General features: G+C 42.5%; 1 pseudogene; it reads right to left on the reverse strand.

Annotated features, from left to right (window-relative positions):
• Window positions 1-23,212: 23,212 nt before the first annotated feature.
• LOC123404732 overlaps window positions 23,213-25,611 on the reverse strand; it is a 15,657-nt pseudogene continuing 13,258 nt past the window's right edge.

The following is a 25,611-nucleotide window of genomic DNA, read 5'->3' on the forward strand; positions in this document are numbered from 1 at the left end:
CGTCATTGTCGTCGTCGTCATCGTCATCATTGCTATTGTTGCCGTTGTTTTTGTTTTTGTTGTTGTTGTCATTGTTGTTGTTGTTCTTGTTGTCGTAGTTCTTGTCGTAGTCGTTTTTGTCGTTGTTGTTGTTGTTGTTGCTGTCGTTGCTTTCGCTCTTTTCATATTTGTGGATGTTGTCATTGTTGTTGTCCTTATTGTTGCTTTTGTAGTATTCACACTACAACAGGACCCCTCCTCGAGCAACGCTTTTATCCGTATCTAGGAGTCTATATATGAGTTGCTAGTGTCTTTACCAACGGTTTTTTATGCGTTGCCTTATCCAGTGTTGCTAGCATATAATGCAACACTTGAACATGCGTTGGTAAAAGGTACTGTTGCAAGACTACAACGCATAAAACCAACGTTTACTAAACTATTATATGTTGGTGCTCAATGTATAAGAATCTAAATCTCATTGTTGCAACTAAGAATTTGCAACACTTCATGTGTTGGTTCATATATAATGTGACTATTATTATTATTATTATTATTGTATTGCATCGACTAAATTAGCGTTCACATATAGGAAAAAGAATAAGAGAATATACTCATGAGAGAAACAAATCATATATTGAATAAAACTGTTGGATTACAATAGTTGATATTACATGAGGAACATCATCCAAATATGATGCATAATCAAAATATATTTTCTTGACAACAAAACTTTAACTGGAAGAATCCATCAACATCCTTACAACTTAACTAAAACTGAACCGATGAACATCATCCAACATCAACAACATCCCTACAACTTAACTGAAACCAAAAGTCTCCATCATCATCATGAACTGGAACATCGTCATCATTGCAGTCCACTTGCCACACACCCATATAATCATCCATATATCTTTTGAATCTACAATCAAATAAAAAATAATTAATTATTAACAAATAATGTATTGACATGATGCAAGTAGTGATAGAGGCAAGATAATAGACACGTACAAAGGTTGAAGGCATACAGACGCTAAAAATAGTAAGTTGTGTTGTCTTTTATGTATCAGCAAAGTGTTTACACTACCCACTTAGATGTCTTGTTGGTTAGCTTATTAGCTTGAACGAAGCAGTTTAAAAGGAGGTTTGATACTAGGAGCTACACGTGTGTAAACAGGAAAAGTATGGCACCTCTGCCCAGATGTTGGAAGTTACACGACATTTATCATAATTTGCAAAATAAATATGTATCTAGAAAACCATTATTATTTAAACCTTCAAGTGGCTGTTTTCTAAAGGTGTGGATTACATTAGCAGTATTTTCTGGAACCGTCAATTCTGATTGTAACAATATATTATTCAGGTTTCTATACTGAGATTTTATGGAGAATATTTATCACCTAGATGAAATTCAAAATGGAGGACTGTCCTGGTGTATATATCCTGGGTGTTAGCAAAACTTAATAATCAAGAAAACTGTACTATTTGACCAACACATGGAAGTCTTAGAAAATAAAGTACACTGAATACAAAATAAAAACAAATAAAATGATATGAGCATCGACTTGACGATATATGATGGTGTAGATTTTCTACAGTTATATATTTACCAAGAAGATCACCTATTGCACATATACGAAATCAAGCTCAAACTAAATTCTAGAAAATATGTTAGGAAGAAACCACAAAGTACCTATATTCTAGTTGAAAGGTGTTAAATTTCGTTAGTAACTATGTTGATTTGTCCATCTTCACATTGTACACTACATGCAGCAATACAAAAGATTAGTAACTGCAATATTATCAGTTTACTCAAGAAAGGCTTTTCCATTATACCGTCATAAAAAACAGTGAGAAACAAAGGGATTGAGCCTAGCAGGATGATACTCAGATTCTTTTTATCTTTTGACGGAATGCATTTTCCAATTAACGGTGCATCTCTGGTTTCAGGTTGATGCTTATGTGTGGAAAATTCTGGTTAGGCTCGTACATTACCAACGAACATTAGAAAGGAAGGAATGATGTATTATATTAAATTACAGGGAAAAAAAGAAGGCAAATTACTTTAGAATGTAGTGATGCAAACCATGTTCGAGCAATACAAAAAAATGCCAGCATATCCATTTCATCAAGCCATGGTACACCATGGTGTTTCACTACTTTTGAGTTCATTGGGAAACGATCAACATATCTACATGCAATCTGAGGCAGGAATTAAATTGCAACAGAACAATTACTTGCATATGTGAGAAAAAAAAATTAATTACAAAGGTCAGGAAATTAGTTGCAATCAATCACGGATATCCATCAAACAAATTAACATAGAATTGATCAGTATATTACTTGGTAGCATTAGTTAGATCCATCCGGACCTTACTGTCATCATGCTTGTGAACATCAAGTGCATTTTATGCCTCCAGGACCGCATCCAAGCCTCATAGCACTGCATCAATTTGCACTTCTCACAGATTAATTCATATATACAATTGGTTGCACGAAGTGGAGACGCGGCAGCATTAGCGGCGGAGCGAGAAAATTTCACCAATGGGTTCGTTCCTTGACTCATTATGAGGGTTTGCTATGAATTAATTAAGTTAAATTCTAGTGTCACCATCTTAAAACTTGATTATAGCACTCAAATATAGGATAATGAATAAACATATGATTTATCTATAACATATAGATGTTACATTTAAAATTCAAGATGCATGGCATACCTTTGGAGAAAACTTTAAATCGATTTATTTTTCCTAAATAGAGTAGCACAAAAATAATTTCATAACTTTAGGTGAAACTTATCATCACGTTGGAACCAATGAAAAAATAATAGGTGAGTTTCAGTATTTAAACTAGTTTGATTAAAATAAGATTAATCAATCAAGGTTTAGGGAGAAACAATTGCAAATCTAGGGAAGAGCATACAACACAAACCTATATGAGATTAGATTATACATGTACTAGTGAGAGAAGATGTGGTGATGTAATATTATGAACCTTAAATTTGGACTCAGATCTACCATTGTTGGCAGCCGACCGCTTGCCTCTCACTACCAGGCAACAAAACGAGAGGGACATGAGATCACATATCATTGTGGGGCATCGCTGATTTGGGTTGCCATGGAGGGAATTTTAGGATGTAAGGAATCATGTGGCCTGCTATGAATCAATTAGGGCTACCTTTGAGACTTTCATTGGGATAATCGGCTAAACACATTACAATATTTTAATTGGACACTTTGCCCTGGGCGGCGTAGCTAATTTCGATGGGTTCAACGTTGACAGTTTATTGGGTTTACAATATTTTATCTATGTGCATGAACTTGACAGAAAAAAATTGTTGAGTTCAACTCAACCCAATGGTTGCACATTAGCTCCCACCCCTGGACAACATGTGTACAGGCATCATGAGGATAGAGGCAGTAAAAGCGTTAGGCAATCAAAATCTACCAAAACGCACCTGTAGGATGCACTTTCTCCCTAGATCCTATGTCTCAAATTGCAGAAGCACGACATAAAAACAATTCAAAAACGAAAACCCGCTGCCTTCTTTCTAATCGGATACCTGCAATAACTCCACCCTACTTCCTCGAATCTATGGCTGGTAGCACTAGGGTTAATCTTGCAGTTCAATCGAAGCATTAAATAACATTTTAGCAACACAACATAATCAAATTAACCACAAGCAGTAGTTACTTGAGCCAAAACAATGGAAAATCCTAATACCATAGAACAACAATGACTCCTGATGTGCCAAGAACGAGAGCAAAGAGGAGGAGTGGACCAACTCACCTAAAGCCACAGGAGGAACCTCCATGTCTGCTTCGTCCAGAGGAGCAGCAAGGTTGTCCGTTGGCCGTTTCTCCCTGCATGTCTACAGGACAAAAAAATAGGTTATAGAAAGGGGAGAGAGAGGACCAAGTCATGTGATGGGGTGCACTCACTAGACGAGAGGAGGAGGACATGGCCACCAGCGCCATCCCCGCACTACTGGAATTTATAATTTTGTTGTGTGCCATGGCTGACGGCAAAGGGGGGAACCACGGACGGCAAAGGCTTTGCCGTCGGTCAGCAGACGGCAAAAAAAATCCGGTGAAGAGGGTCTTTGCCGTTTGCTTTTTTAAAGCGGACGACAAAGAATCTTTGCCATGAGGGGGCAGACAGCAAATTAAATGGGACGACAGATACACCAACGGTCCCGCTAGGTGTTAACGGCAGGCCTCCTCTCTTTGCCGTCTGCCCTCCCCCCCTTTGCCATGTGGGGGCAGACGGCAAAGGGGGGAACCAAGCCCCTCTCTCTCCCCTCTTTGCCATCTGCCATCCCCCCTTTGCCATGTGGGGGCAGACGACAAAGGGGGTAACCAAGCCCCTCTCTCTCCCCTCTTTGCCGTCTGCCATCCCCCCTTTGCCATGTGGGGGCAGACGGCAAAGGGGGAACTAAGCCCCTCTCTCTCCCCTCTTTGTCGTCTGCCATCCCCCCTTTGCCATGTGGGGGCAGACGGCAAAGGGGGGAACCAGCTCCTTTTTAGTTTATTTCTTATTATATCCAACATTTTTCACAATAATCAGGATATATATATATATATATATATATTTGACAAAAATAAATTTGTTTCCGTACTCATAACCATATTCAAATAACTTTCATCCATAGTACATACATATTATGCAAGTTCCATCCGTACCAAACCATATATTACACCAGTTTCATCCACATGCATACAAAGTTTCATATATATCTATATACTACAATAGTTTCAGGATATATATATATATTACAGAAATAATGTTGTTGCCATACTGATAACCATATTAAAATAAGTTTCATCCATACATACATACATATTATGCAAGTTTCATTCGTACCAAACCATATATTACAATAGTTTCATCCATACATACAAAGTTTCATATCCATATATTACAATAGTTTCATAAAGATCACGTAGTGTATCAAACTTCCATTACTCTTTCTCAACAACAACAAAGAATTGTTTGATGCCCTACAAACATAACATGGAAAATGTAAGTGCCAAATAAGATAACACCATTGAAATTAATTACACCCTTGGATTAAATAATTAAGGTTAGAGATGAAACAAAACTTACGTAACACGGTTCACATAAAAAAGGTAGCTGACACGTTTAATATTACTGAAACAAAAAAAAGTAAGCAACCATGTTTTCTTAAAAAAAAGGTAGCCTCCTTCGAGCCTTCACGTTAATCCTAGAAAACAATCTACAAATAACCATCAGATCATAATTCTATGTGTGGGGTTGAACGAGCGTACGTTTTTGAAGCAAGAGGTCCTTATGTCACAAGGCAGATTGGATCAGCCCAAGAGTCCATGTGTGTTACACTAGGTGAACGTGGAAAGTGAGATTACATAGAAAATTACTAGGCTTTTATTTTCTGTCAAGGTCCTACACATCCAGCCGTGACACACAAGTATATACCTAAGTGTGTTGTACAACATGTGAACTAATTATTCTCATCCAGAAACCAGCACACACAATACCAAAATGCATATATGTGTATACTATAACAATCATGTTTGTCAAACATACGTATATACTCCCAAATTTGCATGTGATGCACATAGTGTTTTTGAAAATATTTTTATAAAATCTATGCATTTTCTTTTCAATATATGCTCCAAGTATATGTAGAAAAATCCTGAAATTATTAAAGAATCAAACAATAATGGAGATCCGATAATTTCATAAGGGAGGTTATCTAGCTTAAGTTTCATATTTAAGATATTATAAGAATAATTGAACAACTATGCAGAATGCTTAATTAATTACAAAAAAGATATTTAATAGTAGCCAGACACATTAAAAACTCAAAATTGTTAAAGTTAAAAATGCAGTTTAAGTTTCACATTTTAAATATTTTAGGAATGACCACACAACAATGCGTGAATGTTTAATTAATTAAAAATATGAATTAGGAGGATCCAAAGGAAAGCATCGTCAAAAAAAACAATTTCCAAAAATAGAGAAACCAACATAAAAAATGGTATAGCTTAGATAAAACTACGGGCAGCTTAAAAATAGTATAGCAAACTTCCAAATTTTATTGTCAAAATATTAAATATATATGGATGGCATCTAGAACGTTGTAGTACAAAGATAAGACTAAACTAAACCATGGCCCCTAGCGAGGCATGTAGATCACCGACACGTTCAAGTGAGGACAGCTTGGCTGGTCTCGGTAGCAATTAGTTAGATAGGCTTATCACATGTGTGTGACACAGATACACATAGAGAGATGCTTAATAGAGAGCGAGGAGGGGGGCGTGTGTAGACGGTGTTGAAATTAATCGCATAAGTTAACCACTCCGAGAATGGTTATACGTCACCCATGTTTTTGTGGGAATATTTTAATCGTACATAGCAAGTAGATGCAATGAGCAACTGCCCAGTAATACAAGTAGATGGAATAAGTGTCACGCCCAAGATGCGACCCTATCCTCAATTTGGCACGAAGGCCTCGTCAGGGATAGAAGCGCATCTCGTCGTGTCGCAAGAATGGATATCGTTACAAGTACATGTACTGAAAAGAAGAGATATATAAAGAGTTGGCTTACACTCGCCACAAGCTACATCAGAGTCACATCAGTACATTACATAATCATCAAGAGTAAGAGCAGGGTCCGATTACGGACGAAAAAAAACGACAAAAGAAGAACGACGTCCATCCTTGCTATCCCAGGCTGCCGGCCTGGAACCCATCCTAGATTGATGAAGAACAAGAAGAAGAAGCAACTCCAAATGAACAATCAACGCGCTCGCGTCAAGTAATCTTTACCTGTACCTGCAACTGGTGTTGTAGTAATCTATGAGCCACAGGGGACTCAGCAATCTCATTTCCAAAGGTATCAAGACTAGCAAAGCTTAATGGGTGAGGCATAGTTAAGTGGTGAGGTTGCAGCAGCGGCTAAGCATATATTTGGTGGCTAACTTACGAGTACAAGAAATAAGAGGGGGGGGAAGATCTACGGATAACGGACGTGAACTATTGATGATCAAATGAATGATCCTGAACACCTACCTATGTCAAACATAACCCCACCGTGTCCTCGATCGGAGAAGGAACTCACGAAAGAGACAGTCACGGTTACACACACGATTGGCATATTTTAATTAAGTTGACTTCAAGTTATCTAGAACCAGTGTTAAACAAAGCTTCCACATTGCCACATAACTGCGTGCACGGCTTTCCGAAAGATTTAACCCTGCAGGGGTGCTCCAACTAGTCCATCACAAATTACCACAAGCCGCATAGAAATCCTCAATCACGAAGCTCGCGATCTCGTCGGATTCCCTAGTGGAAAACCTCAACTCTGAGATTACCCAAAGCATCACCGGAATCCCGATGCACAAGATATCTCGTCAAAGGTAAAACTAATCTAGCAAGGCCGCCCGACGTGTCGACGATCCCGATAGGAGCCGCGTATCTCGTTCTCAGGATAAGACGGATGGAACTAGCTATGGGTGCCAAACCTCGAGTTTCCCCGTGGTGGCCCCGCATGCAGACCGTTTGGGACCAACACCCTCAGCACTGGCCCCCCTGTTTATGTAAAATTACTCCTCGGGTTCATGACGCCCTATGCATTTCAATATTAACAAATTTATTATGTTGGGAAAATGTAGAACCAATGTTGGGCCTTGCCGGACCAGCTTTAATCTAAAACGAATTATCAAGGGGGTCCCCATAACAACCCCGATCGTGTTAGGAGCGCTCATTTATGGAACATAACACCCGTAGCCGAAAACAAAGGGGGCAAAGGTGGAACAAAACACCAGGCTAGAAATGCCGAGCCTTCCACCTTTTACCAAGTATATAGGTGCTTTAAATTAAATAACATTTAATATGGTGTTATAACAAGGAACCCATGCTTTCACATGGAAGCAATGCACCTGCAACTAGCAACGCTAACACAGTGTTAAGCAAGCGGTAACATAGCCAATCAGTGGTTTGTAGGTCAAACAGGTTGAAGGTTATCATGGCATGATTGAGAGGCTGATATTTAACAGGTGGTAGGCAACGAGACATAATCGAAAGCATCGAAATAACTTGCATGGCAATGATAATAATGGTATCTGGGGAAATGATCATCTTGCCTGAGATCCCGCTTGGAAGAAGAACAACTCCGAGAAGTCGGCGAACCAACGTAGTCGAACGGGTCCTCACATTTCCGACACGCTTGCGGAACTCTAACGAGACGAAGCAAATGGAAACAAGAATCAACACACGATATTCACCACAACACATGCGCAACCGGATGCACTACCCAATAGGATGCATGGATGCCCAACCCCTAATGATGCACTTAAACCATTCTACAACGGTAAACAAGTGCCACCTCATCATGAAGTGACACTTGAGCAGGACTGCCCAAAACTGGAATCCAGTGCCACCATTGGATTCACTGGGTTCTTCTACCCCAAATCCATATATTACACTGCTATATATGCATGCAGAAAACACCAGAAACAACAAAGGAAAAACTACACAAGATCAAACTCCGCCAATAACAAGAACAGGGGTTGTTCTTGATATGCGAGACTTGGCATATTCCTCTTCTGGAATATTCCAGATTTGGACATACAACACAAAACTAAACAAACAAAATTAATTTAATCCTCAGGGGGTCCCACTGGTCAGACACACCAGGTCCCCTAGTATGGCATGTGGGCTCTGGACCCACTGACACTGGCACATTACAGCAAGCAACTAAAAACACAAGGAAAAAAATAACATGGGAGTAGGGGGACTCGAACCCAATACCTACTTGCAACACAACAGGGCAATCACCACTGAGCTAGGCTCGGTTCACTGCCCCTAACAGGGGGAGCAACCTACCTATATTACCTATGCAGGCAACGCAACAGCTTTTACTTAAAACTCAACTAAAAAGGGGCACGCGAGGGCTCGAACCCTCGACCTACTGGCGCTGCAGTGGCTCGGTTGCCACTACGATGGTGACGTGCTACTGCTATACCAGGGGAAGAAATGCACATATGCAGACTCTGCTAGCTAGCACAAGAGAACATAAATCGCAGAGATTAAAAGAAAGGGGGGTGCTGGGTCTCGAACCCGAGAACTCGCAGTCTCTACGCGGCGATCAAACCAGTCGGACTAGGTGGGGGATTCTGAACTCAAACAGGATCGGCTCGGGATAAACTAACAACATGGGCGCCCTTCTTCTACCTCTAGACTGGAAGTACTGAAGAGGAGGGTTCGACGCCGGCGAGCGGTGAGGCAACAACGGTGGTGAGGTACTACCGACGGGGGTGCGGGAACCCTACGGGGCTACGAGGCTCGAAGGAGCTGGGCACGGCGGAGTCATCGAGCTCGAGCAGGGCTCGCTCCTTACCTGTGATGCGAGGCATCTACACTGACTACCGGCGAGGACTACGCACATGCATACACGCACGTGGAAGGGGAGGGCCCACCGAAGGGATCAGAGAGGAGATCGGGCGAGGAGGCCGATCTACGCGAGCTCGAGTCACAGGGGAGCGGCTGCCGGCGTGGGCTGAGACGGGGTAGAGGCCGAGGCGTTGAAGGTGTTGTGGGCATCCTAGGGCGGGAACGGAACGGTGCAGACGCCCTCGAGCACCTGGCCAGACTATCGCGACCAGTCCCCACCACGACGCGAGGGGGGAGGCTCTGAACCTCCGACTCTTCTCTGAACCTCACGCCTACCTACCTCACGAAGAAGAAGATCGAGGAGAAGAGGGAAATGGAGGGGAGAGGGAGATAGCGGCGGAGAGGAGGAAAGGGAGGAAGCTAGGGTTGCACGGGCGCCCTAGGGGGGTGGCTAAGAGGAGGAAGGGGTGGTACGGCAACAATCAGAACGGAGCCAAGGAGATCAGACGGTTCTCCATGGGTTCGTACAAGTGGTGACGTAGGAAGAAGAAGGGTGGTGGGCTTAATGGGCTGAGATCAAACAGGTAAGAGTTGGGCCTGCTCTGTTTGAATCTTCCTAGCCATTAATTAAATGAACAGATTTGGAGAAAAAGAAAACGAGAGGTAGAGAGAGAAATAGAGTTGGAGAAATATTTTTAAGGACCCATAAAAATATACTCTATTTTATAAAATCGGTTTGGAGATTTTTACACGAAACAAATTTAAACAAGTTTGATTTAAACTCATGCTTTCCTGAATTTAAAACCTAACCAAACCAATGTCAAATGGGATGAAATTCTAAGGGTCACCCTACATAATAAATATGATTTATGGGAACAAGTTGAACATTTCTGAAGGAAATAAAAAAATACCAAACATAATGAATTAAATTCGTTATGCTTGAGTTCAAACTCCCTTTTAAATGAACTATGGATGGGGAATTTAAGAAGGTGGCTGGACCTTAAGCAAAAGAATTATGGGCCAAGTTGAAGGCAAGAATTAAGATAGAAAAGAATGGAGTTAAATTGCAATAGTGTTATGATTATAATATTTCATTATAGCCCCCTTCTGATATTGGGAGGATATGTTATATAGAGAAATCACCATGTGAATTCCCTTGATTTAAATTGACCAAGGATCCGTACCATTTATGCATTTGGGTTGCAAGAAAAAACGACATGATGGCATGATGACATGATGAATGCAACAAACAAAATAAACACATGGTGACGAGGGAATAAAATGGGAATCTTCTGGAGCGTCGGTCTCGGGCTGTCACAACTCTCCTACACTACAAGAGGATCTCGCCCCGAGATCCAAGAATGAAAGGGGGGAGAGGATGAGAAAGAACAAGAGGTAAAAACTTAGTCGCTTCTTTGACAAACGAGTGAAACCAACGATCCTTGAAGGTTGCAAATAGATGAGGACTGATATGAGAAAGAGGCAAGAATTCACGGAAAATTTCGGCAGCACTTCGGTAGGAAAATGGGACAAAAAATTCGATAAGAAGAGAGAATTAGACAATATTCACAACAAACAAGTAAATAGAACAAGGGAACACCATGATCTTGATAGAACAACATGATAGACCCAAAAGAGCAACATCACAAAGCCTCCGGAACAAGAGAATATGACTATCTCAAGCGGAAGAAGAGAATGAAGAAAAGAATGACAACTACCATCACAATAGAATTGACGAGCCTCCGGTCATAGAATTGACGGGGTAGTTGGAAAATCAACAACGAAGAACAAGATAGTAGTGGGCTTATGAGAATCATCTCAACAAATGTGAGGTGACAACCAACCACTAAAATAAACAAGGATAGATTGGGAGCAACAAGAAATGAACAAACTTACACCAAGAGGATACATTGAGAACTTGGATTAATGACAAGCACCATGATAGCGTAATCCATAGGAAAAGCTTTAGGTGAAATCCAACCCAAAATAGCTCAATGAAGAAATCATGGGTTGAAAATATCTCATGATCATAGAATTGGTGGGTTTAATTATCTCATTCTTGAGAGGAAAACTCTTCGAGGCTCCTACACTAACAAGAACGTTGTAATACCACCTCAAAGGATAATGGAAGAACAAATGCACTTGGAGATGCAAGAGAAAAAACTTGAGGTTCTCCAATAAGAATCTTGAAGAACACTTGAGAATGAATTGAAACCTTGATGAACCACCATGAAGGGCCTCCATATACAAATGAACGATGCAAATATATGAAGGTAGAAAAGAATAAGTTTATGACCTTGCCAAGATTTAGATGAAGCTTCACAAAGAGATACTTGACAAAACTTGGAAGCCCGGAAAGAAAAGATAAGAACACTTGATAAAAAAAGGAATTGATATCATGAGCCACTCCGGAACAAGAATTCAGATCACTTGATGAAACAAGAATAAGAATTATGTTATGCTAATCCTTCATCAAGTTTAATTGATGACAAGCAATGGATTTAGCATATCACTTATTCCACTAGAAATCAATCTTGAAGAGGCAGAGAGATAAGCACCACTTGAGGCAAAATTGAAAGAAGCACCGGTAAGACTTCACAAATGAATGGAAACACCATGAATTAATGGAGAACCAAGAGAATGAAGAGATCATGAGCCACCTGAGAGAAGAAAAACTTCAACAAGGCACTGGAATAAACGAGAGACGAATGAAGAGACAACAACGGAGAAGAACTGAGGATGAAAGCTGAAAGCTGAGAACGAAGATTCTTCTGAAATGATGGCCGTTGGAGGATCGAGAATGAAAACAATTCAGAAAAGCATCGGATAGCACGAAAGGAATTACTCATGATTGAGAACAAATGAGAGGATACACGAAGCTGAGATGATAGTCTTCACAAGAATGGAACAAGACTGAGAGAAACACTCCTTCGAATTGCAAGCTGAGAATGATGACGAGAAACAACACCAAGAATACTGAGACACTCCGAAACAATGAAGAATGAAAGGTTGAACCAAATAAGAGAATTAATTCAAATAGATCTTGAAGAAGTAATAAGACTGATGGAAATCATACTTACGTCGTAGTTGAAAAGATTTAAAGATCTCCAGAGATGATTAAAAGAGCCAGGTAAGATCCTGGGAAAGAACTTGTGGGTTATGGGCCCACTCAAAAAAACCACCGTTAGAAAAGATTGCTAGGAAGATTGATATTGCACCGGTATGAAGAGAACTAGATGAGGTTGAGCACCTCGAAATAATTAAAGATCTGAAACAAGAAACTCTGAGATATCTTCAACACTCCGGATAAAATAGAGACAAATGCCAATAGAAGACTAGATAAGAATTTCTAACACAAGAGAGAATTTAAAGGATGACAGGGATATGATGAACACGGATAACTGAACTGAATTCACCGGAAAAGATAACAATATTGAATAAAGATGAACACGAAGCTCCTGAGAATCTTTACAAGAATCCCCGGCTATGAAAGGAAGACGAGATAGCGGAAGCATCACTGAAATGAAATGCAGTTGGATGAAATCCAACCACTGAAGAAAAAGGGCGGGAGGGTGGGGAAAAACAAAGACAACTTGGCCTAGACGAGATGAACTGCGGAATAAAATGAGAGAATGATCTTGCAAAAATTGGAGAGGATTGAATCCACTTGGAGAGAAACACACGAGTTGAATGGAATTGATACGATGACTCCGGTTGACGACAATTGATATGACAATTGATTAAGCAAAAGGAATATCACTCTCATAGAAATATGAGAACCGCTCTTGGAAAGATATGAAATCACCATCTGACATCGAAGCAACTTGAATTACCATAATCCAACAAAACAAAGGGTGAGGCTTATGAAACAAGACAGAACAAACTTATGAGAAAGATTTCGTCCGATATTTTTGTGGACAGGATCGCACGGGCTCGATTTTACAGTAGCCATCAAGTGCAAGGGAGTGCACCCGACATACGAAGCGTCCCTCAGTCGTAGCAAGCTACAAGGACTCTTTAAGACACAACGTGTACCGCTGTAAGTCGGCCGTGAACAAACGAATCCACTAGATGTCGAACCCCAACCTGACATCATGCATTTGTTGGAAGAATTTCCTATAAGTAACTACTTGAATTCCCACCTATGAATTCCCGAAATATCTGGTCATGCAATCTGGTACACGGATACAAGGAGTAATATTCACTCAACTTCTATACTAACCCGTCACCTGTATCACATCCGTCAACACACAACCAGAATCTCGGACCTTCATCTACAACAGACCCTCGTGATCACAACGATACAAAGTATGGCAATACTCCCGAACAATCTGCACCAGTACTGGGGACATCGGGGTTATCTCGCCACTACTAGTATTGAAGCAATTACGAACATCCTTCGTCCTGAGATACTAAGAAATCTGAATGATAACGATGTGCTCAAGAATCCCCTGGATCTCAACTCCCCGGAAGAAAATCAAGTCAGACAGGAGGCACGAAGACAGAACTCCGTCACATCGGCATCATATAGATTCCAACAATATCCGCGTGATTCTAAAAAAAATTTGAGTGGGAAGAGGAGTTGAGTAAATTATTACGTCAAGATTCCTCACCAGAGCATAGAAGAGGAGAAAAAAGAATCCTACTGTCCTATATATAACTAGACTCAAAGTATTTCACTAGACTCGACTCGGCCAAGTTCGATCAATCAAGGGGGCTCCTACGTCGGTCCTTGCTCTGATACCAACTTGTCACGCCCAAGATGCGACCCTATCCTCAATTTGGCACGAAGGCCTCGTCAGGGATAGAAGCGCATCTCGTCGTGTCGCAAGAATGGATATCGTTACAACTACATGTACTGAAAAGAAGAGATATATAAAGACTTGGCTTACACTCGCCACAAGCTACATCAGAGTCACATCGGTACATTACATAATCATCAAGAGTAAGAGCAGGGTCCGACTACGGACGAAAACAAATGACAAAAGAAGAACGACGTCCATCCTTGCTATCCCAGGCTGCCGGCCTCGAACCCATCCTAGATCGATGAAGAACAAGAAGAAGAAGCAACTCCAAATGAACAATCAACGCGCTCGCGTCAAGTAATCTTTACATGTACCTGCAACTGGTGTTGTAGTAATCTATGAGCCACAGGGGACTCAGCAATCTCTTTCCAAAGGTATCAAGACTAGCAAAGCTTAATGGGTGAGGCATAGTTAAGTGGTGAGGTTGCAGCAGCGGCTAAGCATATATTTGGTGGATAACTTACAAGTCCAAGAAATAAGAGGGGGGGAAGATATACGCATAATGGACGTGAACTACTGATGATCAAATGAATGATCCTGAACACCACTGTACGTTAGACATAACCCCACCGTGTCCTCGATCGGAGAAGGAACTCACGAAAGAGACAGTCACGGTTACGCACACGATTGGCATATTTTAATTAAGTTGACTTCAAGTTATCTAGAACCAGTGTCAAACAAATATTCCACGTTGCCACATAACCGCGGGCACGGCTTTCCGAAATATTTAACCCTGCAGGGGTGCTCCAACTAGTCCATCACAAATTACCACAAGCCGCATAGAAATTCTCAATCACGAAGCTCGCGATCTCGTCGAATTCCTTAGTGGAAAACCTCAACTCTGAGATTACCCAAAGCATCACCGGAATCCCGATGCACAAGATATCTCATCAAAGGTAAAATTAATCCAACAAGGCCGCCCGACGTGTCGAAGATCCCGATAGGAGCCGCGTATCTCGTTCTCAGGACATGACGGATGGAACTAGCTACGGGTGCCAAACCTCGAGTTTCCCCATGGTGGCCCCGCAAGCAGACCGTTTGGGACCAACACCATCAGCAGTGGCCCCCGCTGTTTATGTAAAATTACTCCTCGGGTTCATGACGCCCTATGCATTTCAATATTAACAAAATTATTATGTTGGGCAAATGTAGAACCAATGTTGGGCCTTGCCGGACCAGCTTTAATATAAAACACATTATCAAGGGGGTCCCCATAACAACCCCGATCGTGTTAGGAGCGCTTATTTATGTAACATAACACCGGTAGCCGAAAACTAAGGGGGCAAAGGTGGAACAAAACACCAGGCTAGAAAGGCCGAGCCTTCCACCTTTTACCAAGTATATAGGTGCTTTAAATTAAATAACATTTAATATGGTGTTATAACAAGGAACCCATGCTTTCACATGGAAGCAATGCACCTGCAACTAGCAACGCTAACACAGGGTTAAGCAAGCGGTAACATATCCAATCAGTGGTTTGCTAGGTCGAATAGGTTGAAGGTTATCATGGCATGAATGAGAGGCTGATATTTAACAAGTGGTAGGCAACTAGACATAATCGAAAGCATCGAAATATCTGGCATGGCAATGATAGTAATGGTATCTGGGGAAATGATCATCTTGCCTGAGATCCCGCTTGGAAGAAGAACAACTCCAAGAAGTCGGCGAACCAACGTAGTCGAACGGATCCTCACATTTCCGACACGCTTGCGGAACTCTAACGAGACGAAGCAAACGGAAACAAGAATCAACACACGATATTCACCACAGCACATGCACAACCGGATGCACTACCCAATATGATGCATGGATGCCCAACCCCTAATGATGCACTTAAACCATTCTACAACGGTAAACAAGTGCCACCTCATCATGAAGTGACACTTCAGCAGGACTGCCCAAAACTAGAATCCAGTGCCACCATTGGATTCACTGGTTCTTCTACCCCAAATCCATATATTACACTGCTATATATGCATGCAGAAAACACCAGAAACAACAAAGGAAAAACTACACAAGATCAAACTCCGCCAATAACAAGAACAGGGGTTGTTCTTGATATGCGAGACTTGGCATATTCCTCTTCTGGAATATTCCAGATTTGGACATACAACACAAAACTAAACAAACAAAATTAATTTAATCCTCAGGGGGTCCCACTGGTTAGACACACCAGGTCCCCTAGTATGGCATGTGGGCTCTGGACCCACTGACAGTGGCACACTACAGCAAGCAACTAAAAACACAAGGAAAAAAATAACATGGGAGTAGGGGGACTCGAACCCAATACCTACATGTAACACAACAGGGCAATCACCACTGAGCTAGGCTGGGTTCACTGCCCTAACAGGGGGAGTAACCTACCTATATTACCTATGCAGGTAACGCAACAACTTTTAATTAAAACTCAAATAAAAAGGGGCGCGCAAGGGCTCGAACCCTCGACCTACTGGCGCTGTAGTGGCTCGGTTGCCACTACGATGGTGAAGTGCTACTACTATAACAGGGGAAGAACTACACATATGCAGACTCTGCTAGCTAGCACAGGAGAACAAAAATCGCAGAGATTAAAAAAAAGGGGGGCGCTGGGTCTCGAACCCGAGACCTCGCAGTCTCTGCACGGCGATCAAACCAGTCGGACTAGGTGGGGGATTCTGAACTCAAACAGGATCGGCTCAGGATAAACTAACAACACGGGTGCCCTTCTTCTACCTCCAGACTAGAAGTACCGAGGAGGAGGGTTCGACGCCGGCGAGCGGTGAGGCAACAACGGCGGTGAGGTACTACCGACGGGGGTGCGGGAACCCTACGGGGTTCCATTCCCGGGGCTACGAGGCTCGAAGGAGCTGGGCACAGCGGAGTCGTCGAGCTCGAGCAGGGCTCGCTCCTAACTTGTGTTGCGAGGCATCTACACTGACTACCGGCGAGGACTACGCACATGCATACACGCACGGAGAAGGGGAGGGCTCACCGAAGGGATCAGAGAGGAGATCGGGCGAGGAGGCCGATCTACGCGAGCTCGAGTCGCAGGGGAGCGACTGCCGGGGCGGGCGGAGACGAGATAGAGGCCGAGGCGTTGAAGGTGCTCTGGCCATCCTAGGGCGGGAATGGAACGGCGCAGACGCCCCCGAGCACCTGGCCAGACCATTGCGACCAGTCCCCATCACGACGCGAGGGGGGAGGCTCTGAACCTCCGACTCTTCTTTGAACCTCACGCCTACCTACCTGACGAAGAAGAAGATCGAGGAGAAGGGGGAAATGGAGGGGAGAGGGAGATGGCGGCGGAGAGGAGGAAAGGGAGGAAGCTAGGGTTGCACGGGCGCCCTAGGGGGGTGGCTAAGAGGAGGAAGGGGTGGTACGGCAACAATCAGAACGGAGCCAACGAGATCAGACGGTTCTCCATGGGTTCGTACAAGGAGGTGACGTAGGAAGAAGAAGGGTGGTGGGCTTAATGGGCTGAGATCAAACAGGTAAGAGTTGGGCCTGCTCTGTTTAAATCTTCCTAGCCATTAATTAAATGAACAGATTTGGAGAAAAAGAAAACGAGAGGTAGAGAGAGAAATAGGGTTGGAGAAATATTTTTGAGGACGCATAAAAATATACTCTATTTTATAAAATCGGTTTGGAGATTTTTACACGAAACAAATTTAAACGACTTTGATTTAAACTCATGCTTTCCTGCATTTAAAACCTAACCAAACCAATGTCAAATGGGATGAAATTTGGAGGGTCACCCTACATAATAAATATGATTTATGGGAACGAGTTGAACATTTCTGAAGGAAATAAAAAAAATACCAAACATAATGAATTATATTCGTTATGCTTGAGTTCAAACTCCCTTTTAAATGAACTATGGATGGGGAATTTAAGAGGCTGGCTGGACCTTAAGCAAAAGAATTATGGGCCAAGTTGAAGGCAAGAATTAAGATAGAAAAGAATGGAGTTAAATTGCAAGAGTATTATGATTATAATATTTCATTATAGCCCCCTTATGATATTGGGAGGATATGTTATATAGAGAAATCACCATGTGAATTCCCTTGATTTAAATGGACCAAGGATCCGTACCATTTATGCATTTGGGTTGCAAGAAAAAACGACGTGATGGCATGATGACATGATGAATGCAACAAACAAAATAAAACACATGGTGACGAGGGAATAAAAGGGGAATCTTCTGGAGCGTCGGTCTCGGGCTGTCACAATAAGCAACTGTTCAGCCTAGGACTTGAAGTTTGTAAGAGAGGAATTGTTGTATAGGTCTCACATAAGGGAGATACACAAGGACAATGGGGAAATCCCCGAATTAAGTAAATTAATTATCGGAGTTAGAGCTCTATTCTCTGCGATATAAACAAATTTAGTTAGTTCTTTCATTTCCTCGTGAGTTTCCATATACTATCTACATGTACTAACAGAACTGACACCTTCTGTTTCCTCGTCAACATGGAATAGTTTTTGGATCGTGATTGTCATTGAAGTGTATGCCTTGATCTTTACTGCATGATGCAGTTCCATGCCCTTGGCCCATTATTGTCCTCATTTCAGGGGCAAGCAGTTGTTAGGTGTATGGCAATAGTTCAATTAGAAGTAGAAGTCTACTATTTTTGCAAAGAAGATTTTGCCATAATATTGCCACCATGGTAGAGGGTAGACGAAAAGCAGAGGTAAAAAAGATGCATGGAGGAAGTAACTAGAGGCTAGAGATAAAAAGGGGCATTTAAGAATCCAACAGGTGTGTGTTTGATGCCTCACAAAGCAGCTTGATGACTCACAAAATTCATCTTTCATATCAACGCACGTGCAGCTAACCAGTGCATAACAATGGCATGCATTGCTAGCTACAGCAAGATGATTACAGTAGAAAACAATGTAAAACATTGGTGTTGCTCATTGAAAATATCAAGTCAGAAAGGTGATATATGTAGAGAAAAAAATACAGTCAGGTGACAAATTGAACTCTGAAGTGAAAAGCCTGACAGGATAGACTGATAAACTACACAAAAGAATAGTTCAAAGAGGGACCTGAAGTTCTGGGGGAAGATATATGTAGACATCATATATCTGATCCTTGAAAGCTCTGCTCAACATCTTATCGGTTCGTCCTGTAATGAAATCAATCATGTTAGAATAGGTGAACTTGACCAAATTCATATTTCAAAAGAAAACAAATGTAGCATGACAAGAGCAAACTTGCCAGGACTAGGAGCTTGATGGTTCGTGTGCGCAAGGTTCTTCTCTTGATCATATCTCATAATCGGACCAGGGTTCGCTACATGACATGCACTCCAGACTCGAGCTTCCTAATATCCTCGCCGATACTCTTGCCACCAACACACGCGTGCACATAGACGCTCATGAAGCTACCAACAGCCTGCATGACCCTCTCTGTTTGCGCTGCAAGCTCCCTAGTTGGCGACAGTATTAGCGTCTGCACCCTACCAAATCAAAACATTAACATCAGTTAAATTGCAGAGGGCAGATTGACTCCCAATGTTTCTAACAGATTCCAGAAATCCGCGACGAAACCAGAGGTGAATCCGGCCACAGAATCCGTAACGCGAATGAACGTGAGTGGAGCCAGGTCTTACTCGTGGACGTTGGTATCGATGACCTGGTAGACGGAGAGGGAGATCCTGGAGGTCTTGCCTTTGCCAGACTGGGCCTGGGCGATGACGTGTTTGTAGGGATGTAGCAGAGACATGTCCAGATCGAGGGGATCCGGACGGTGAGGCGGCTCGCAGCGCCGGAGTGAGAGGAGGCAGGGGACGCGTTGAAGGGCGGCGGCGAGCGCATTGCTTCTTCCTCCGCAACGGCTTGTTCTTGCCGAGCAAACACAAAATCAGCGAGCGCAAGGGCCGGATCCATGCGAGGCGGACCGGAATCGGATGAAATGGCAACGAATCGAGGCGAATTTGCTCCTCCATCGTGGATCCATGGAGACGCGGGGCGGATCTGTGGAGGACGCACGCACTATGCTCCTCCATATTGTGGTGTGGGGGATCCATCCCTTCTCCTCCTCCGTGAGGTTCAATCCATCAGGGTGGTGGGGAGGAGATGCAGAGGGGTGTGGATCTGGAAGAGAGAGAATGGGGACCGAGGGAGAGGGCAGATGGGGGTCGGGGAGATCGGGCGGCAGCTGTTAAAAGGCCGTTCCCTTTGCTGTCCGCCTAGGGATCACCCTGAAGGCAAAGGGGTCGAGGCAGACAACAAAGGGATGATTTCAGCTGCGGTGACTCTTTGCCGTCTGTCTGGACCATCTTTACCATCAGCCGTATCTTTACCATCTGCTTATTCCACCTTTGCCGTCCGCTAGCAGATGGCAAAGAACGCACTAATGGTAAAGATTATCTTTGCCATCAGCTAGTTCTTTGCCATCTGTTTGCTAGCAGCTGATGGCAAAAAGTATATTTGCCATCGGCCAGCAGACGGCAAAGATCAGGCAGAGGGCAAATTACTGGATTCCAGTAGTGCCGAAGCCCGAAACCCTAGGCATTGGGGAGGTTCGCGGGTGGGCTTTGGTCGCCTCGTGCACCTGATCTAGCCAGATGGGAAGGTGTCGCGGTGCGAGCGGGAGCTCGAGTTGTTCTTCATGGTGACAAGATTCGTCGGACCTCGCCTGAATCAGTCCCGCAGGCAGCGCAACCAGGAACCGCGTGAAGAGAAAGAGATGAGACGCGAGAGGGATGGGTGTGTAGGGGGTGCTGCGGATCAGGCAGCCTTCGGAGCTGCGAGCTGGAAGTGGTGGCGAGGTGGGAGAGATAAGGGAAATCGGGAGCTCTATTTCTCACACGTCCCTCTCTTCTTTCCTCTGATGATTATTATTTTTTCATATGTACATGGGCTGTGTGCTGCACTGTGCAACATATATGCTCCATCCATTATATGCGGATCTACTCTGAATTTTGCAACGTATAGTTAAAATATTGTAGAGTTTGCGTTGCTTTATAGGCGTTATTCTTGTAGTGTCATTGTTATTGTTGTTTTTGTTGTTGTTATTGTTATTGTTGTTGTTCTTGTTATTGTTCTTTGATGTTGTCATTGTTGTTGTCGTTATCGTTGCTTTTGTAGTATTCATTGCTATTGTTGTTTTTCTTGTTGTTGTTCTTCTTGTTGTTGTTTTTGTTGTCGTTGTTGTTGTTGTTGTGGTTTTTGTTGTCCTCGTTGTCGCCATTGTTCTCGTTGTTGTCGTCGTTGTCGTCGTTGTTGTTGTTGTTATTGTTGTTGTGGTTGTTGTTTTTGTTGTTGTCGTTGTTGTCATTGTTGTCGATGTTGTTGTCGTCGTCGTCATCGTAGTCGTCGTCGTCGTCGTTGTTGTTTTTGTTGTTGTTGTTGTTGTTGTCGTTGTTGTTGTAGTAGTTGTCCTTGTTGTCGTTATTTTCGTCATTGTCGGTGTTGTCGTTGTTGCCGTCGTTGTCGTCGTCGACATCATCGTCGTCGTTTGTGTTGTTGTTGCTGTTGTTGTTGTTGTTGTTATTGTTGTTGTTGTGGTTGTTGTTGTTGTGGTTGTTGTTGTTGTTGTGGTGGTGGTGGTGGTTATTGTTGTTGTTGTTGTTGTTGTTGTTGTTTTCGTTGCTATTGTCGTCTGCGTTGTTTTTGTTGTTGTTGTTATTGTTGATGATGATGATGATGTCATTTTTTTTCGTTGTTGTCGTTGTTTCCATTGTTGTTGTTGTTGTTGTTGTCGTTGTTGTTGTTGTTGTTGTTGTTGTTCTTGTCGTCGTCGTCGTCTTAATTGTTTTTGTTGTTGTGGTTGTTGTCGTTGACGTCGTTGTTGTCGTTATTGTCGCTATTGTTGTTGTGGATATTTTTGTTGTCGTTGTTCTCGTTGTTGTCGTTTTCGTCGTTGTTGTTGTTATTGTCGTTGTTGTTGTTATTGTCGTTGTTGTCGTTGTTCTCATCATTGTCGTTGTTGTCATCATTGTGGTCGTCCTCGTCCTCCTCGTCGTCGTTGTTGTTGTGGATGTTGTTGTTCTTGTCATTGTCTTCGTCGTCGTTTTTTGTTGTTGTTGTTGTCGTTGTTGTCGCTGTTCTCGTTAATGTCGTTGTTGTCACTTTTGTTGTTATCGTTCTTCTCGTTGTTCTCGTCATTGTCGTTGTTGTCGTCATTGTCTTTGTTGTCGTCATTGTCATCGTCCTCCTTGTGGTTGTTGTTGTTGTTGTTGTACTCGTTGTCGTCGTCATCGACGTCGTCGTCGTCGTCATCGTCGTCACATCATGGTCATCATCATCGTCGTCGTCGTCGTCGTCTTCGTTGTTTTTGTTTTTGTTGTTGTCGTTGATATCGTTATTCTCGTTATTCTCGGTGTTGTCGATGTTGTTGGTCTTGTCGTTGATGTCGCTATTTTCGTTGTTGTTGCTGTTGTCGTTGTTTTTGTTGTTGTTGTTTTAGTTGTTCTTGTCATTGTCATCGTTGTCGTCATTGTCGTTGTCGTCATCGTCCTTGTTGTTGTCATTGTTGTCGTTCTTGTTTTTGTTGTTTTCGTTGTTGTTGTCATCGTCGTCGTTGTCGCCTTCGTTGTTTTAGTTTTTGTTTTTGTTGTCGTTGATTCCGTTGGTGTCGTTGCTATCGTTGTTGTCGTTGTTGTTTTTGTTATCGTTGTTCTCGTTGTTCTCGTCATTGTCTTGTTGTTGGTCATCATCGACATCGTTGTCGTCCTTGTCGTCGTTGTCGTCGTTGTTGTTGTTGTTCTTCTTCTTCTTCTTCTTCTTCTTCTTCTTCTTCTTCTCCTTCTTGTTGTTGTTGTTGTTGTTGTTGTTGCTGTTGTTGTCGTTGTTGTCGTTGTTCTTGTCACTGTCGTCGTTGTCTTCATTGTCGTTGTCGTCATCGTCCTTGTTGTTGGCATTGTTGACGTTGTTGTTGTCATCGTCGTGGTCGTCGCCTTCGTTGTTTTGGTTTTTGTTGTTGTTGTCGTTGTTTCCGTTTTTGTTGTTGCTGTCGTTGTTGTCGTTGTTGTTGTTGTTATCGTTGTTGTCGTTGTTCTCGTCATTCTCTTGTTGTTGGTCATCAACGACATCGTTGTCGTCCTTGTCGTCGTCGTTGTTGTTGTTGTTGTTGTTGTTGTTGTTGTTGTTGTTGTTGTTGTTGTTGTTGTTGTTGTTGTTGTTGTTGTTGTTGTTGCCGTTGTTGTTGTTGTCGTCATCGTTGTCGTCGTTGACGTCATCATCATCGTCGTCTTCGTTGTTGTTGTTGTTGTTGTTGTCGTTGTTGTTGTTGTTGTTGTTGTTGTTGTTATTGTTGTTGTCGTCGTCGTTGTTGTCCTCATCGTCATCATCTTCGTCATCATCGTCGTCATCGTCTTCATTACCGACATCGTCGTCTTCGTTGTTGCTGTTGTTGTTGTGGTTGTTGTTGTTGTTGTTGTTGTTACTGTTGTTGTTGTTATTGTTGCTGCTGCTACTGCCATTGTTGTTGTTGTTCTTGTTGTTGTTGTTGTTCTTGTTTTCATCGTCGTCGTCTTCGTTGTTGTTGTTGTTTTTCTTGCTGTACTTGTTGTTGTTGTTGTGGTCGTTGTCGTCGTCGTCCTCGTTGTTTTTTTATTGTTGTTGTTGTTTTTGTCGTTTCAGTTCTGTTGTTGTTTTGGTTGTTGTTGTTGTTATCGTCGTTGTTGTCGTCATCCTCGTCATCGTCATCATCGTCGTCATCGTCTTCACTGTCATTGTTATTGTCGTCGTCGTCGTGGTTGTTGTTGTTGTTGTTGTCATCGTCGTTGTTGTTGTTGTTGTTGTTGTTTCTAATGTTGTTGTTGATGTTGTTCTTGTTATTGTTTTTGTCGTCATCGCCGTCTTCGCAATTCATGTTGTTGTTCTTGTTGTTGTTCTTGTTGTTGTTTTTGTTGTTGTTGTTGTTATTGTTGTTGTTTTTGTTTTTGTGGTTATTGTTGTTGATATGGTTGTTGCTGTTGGTGTCGCTGTTGTCGTCGGCGGCATTATTGTTGTTGTTGTTGTTGTTGTCGCTTTTGTCGTTGTTGTCGTTGTTATCGTTGTTCTTGTTGTTGTCATTGTTGTAGTTGTTCTCGTCATTGTCGTTGTTTTCTTCATTGTCGTCGTCGTCGTGGTTGTTCTTGTTGTTGTCATTATTGTTGTTGTTATTCTTGTTGTTGTTGTTGCTGTTGTTGTTGTTGGTGGTGGTGGTGGTGGTGGTGTTGGTGCTGGTGGTGGTGGTGGTGGTGGTGGGGGTGGTGGTGTCCTCGTCGTCGTCTTCCTTGTTGTTGTTGTTGTTGTGGTTGTTGTTGTTGTTGTTGATGATGATGATGTTGTTGTCGCTATTGTCGTTAATGTTGTTGTTGTCATTGTTGTTGTTGTTATCATTCTTCTCGTTCTTGTCGTCATTGTCGTTGTTGTCATCGTTGTCGTTGTCGTCCTTGTGGTTTTTGTTGTTGTTGTTGTCAGCGTCGGCGTCGTCATCGACGTCGTCGTCGTCGTCATAGTCGTCATCATCATCTTGATCATCATCCTCGTCCTCGTCGTGGTTATCGTCATCTTCGTTGTTTTTGTTGTTGTTGTTATCGTTGATATCGTTATTGTCGTTGTCGCCGTTGTCGTTGTTGTTCTAGTTGTCGTTGATGTAGTCGTTTTCGTTGTTGTTGTTGTTGTCATTGTTTTTTCTTGTTTTTGTTGTCATTGTTGTCGTTGTTCTTATCTTTATCATTGCTGTCATCATTGTCCTGGTCGTCATCGTCCTGGTTGTTCTTATTGCTGTTATTCTCGTTGTTGTTGTTGTTCTCGACGTCGCCGCCTTCGTGGATTTTATTGTTGTTGTTGGTTTCGTTGTTTCCATCATTGTCGTTGTTGTCGCTGTTGTCGTCGTTGTTGTTGTTGTTCTCGTTGTTGTCGTTGTTCTCGTCATTGTCGTTGTTGTCATCCTCTTTGTCGTTCTCGCCGTCGTCCTTATTGTTGTTGTTGTTATTTTTATTGTTGTTTGGTTGTTGTTTTTGTTGTTGTTGTGGTTGTTGTTGTTGTTCTTTTTATTGTTGTTTGGTTGTTGTTTTTGTTGTTGTTGTTTTTGTTGTTGTTGTGGTTGTTGTTGTTGTTGTTGTTTGTTGTTGTTTTTGTTGTTTATGTCGTCGTCGTCGTCTTCATTGTGGTTGTTGTTGTTGTTGTTGTTGTTGTAGCTTTTGTCGTTGTTGTCACTGTTGTCATCGTTGTTGTTGTTGTGGATGTTGTTGTTCTTGTTGTTGTTGTCGTCTTCGTCGTCGTTTTTGTTGTTGTTGTTGTTGTCGTTGTTGTCGCTGTTCTCGTTGATGTCATTGTTGTCACTTTTGTTGTTATCTTTCTTCTCGTTGTTCTCGTCATTGTCGTTGTTATCGTCATTGTCTTTGTTGTCGTCATTGTCATCGTCCTCCTTGTGGTTGTTGTTGTTGTTGTTGTACTCGTTGTCGTCGTCATCGACGTCGTCCTCGTCGTCGTCGTCGTCGTCGTCATCGTCGTCACATCATGGTCATCATC

The sequence above is a fragment of the Hordeum vulgare genome, chromosome 6H (genome assembly GCF_904849725.1).
Source record: "Hordeum vulgare subsp. vulgare chromosome 6H, MorexV3_pseudomolecules_assembly, whole genome shotgun sequence".
NCBI classification, from domain to species: Eukaryota; Viridiplantae; Streptophyta; class Magnoliopsida; order Poales; family Poaceae; genus Hordeum; species Hordeum vulgare.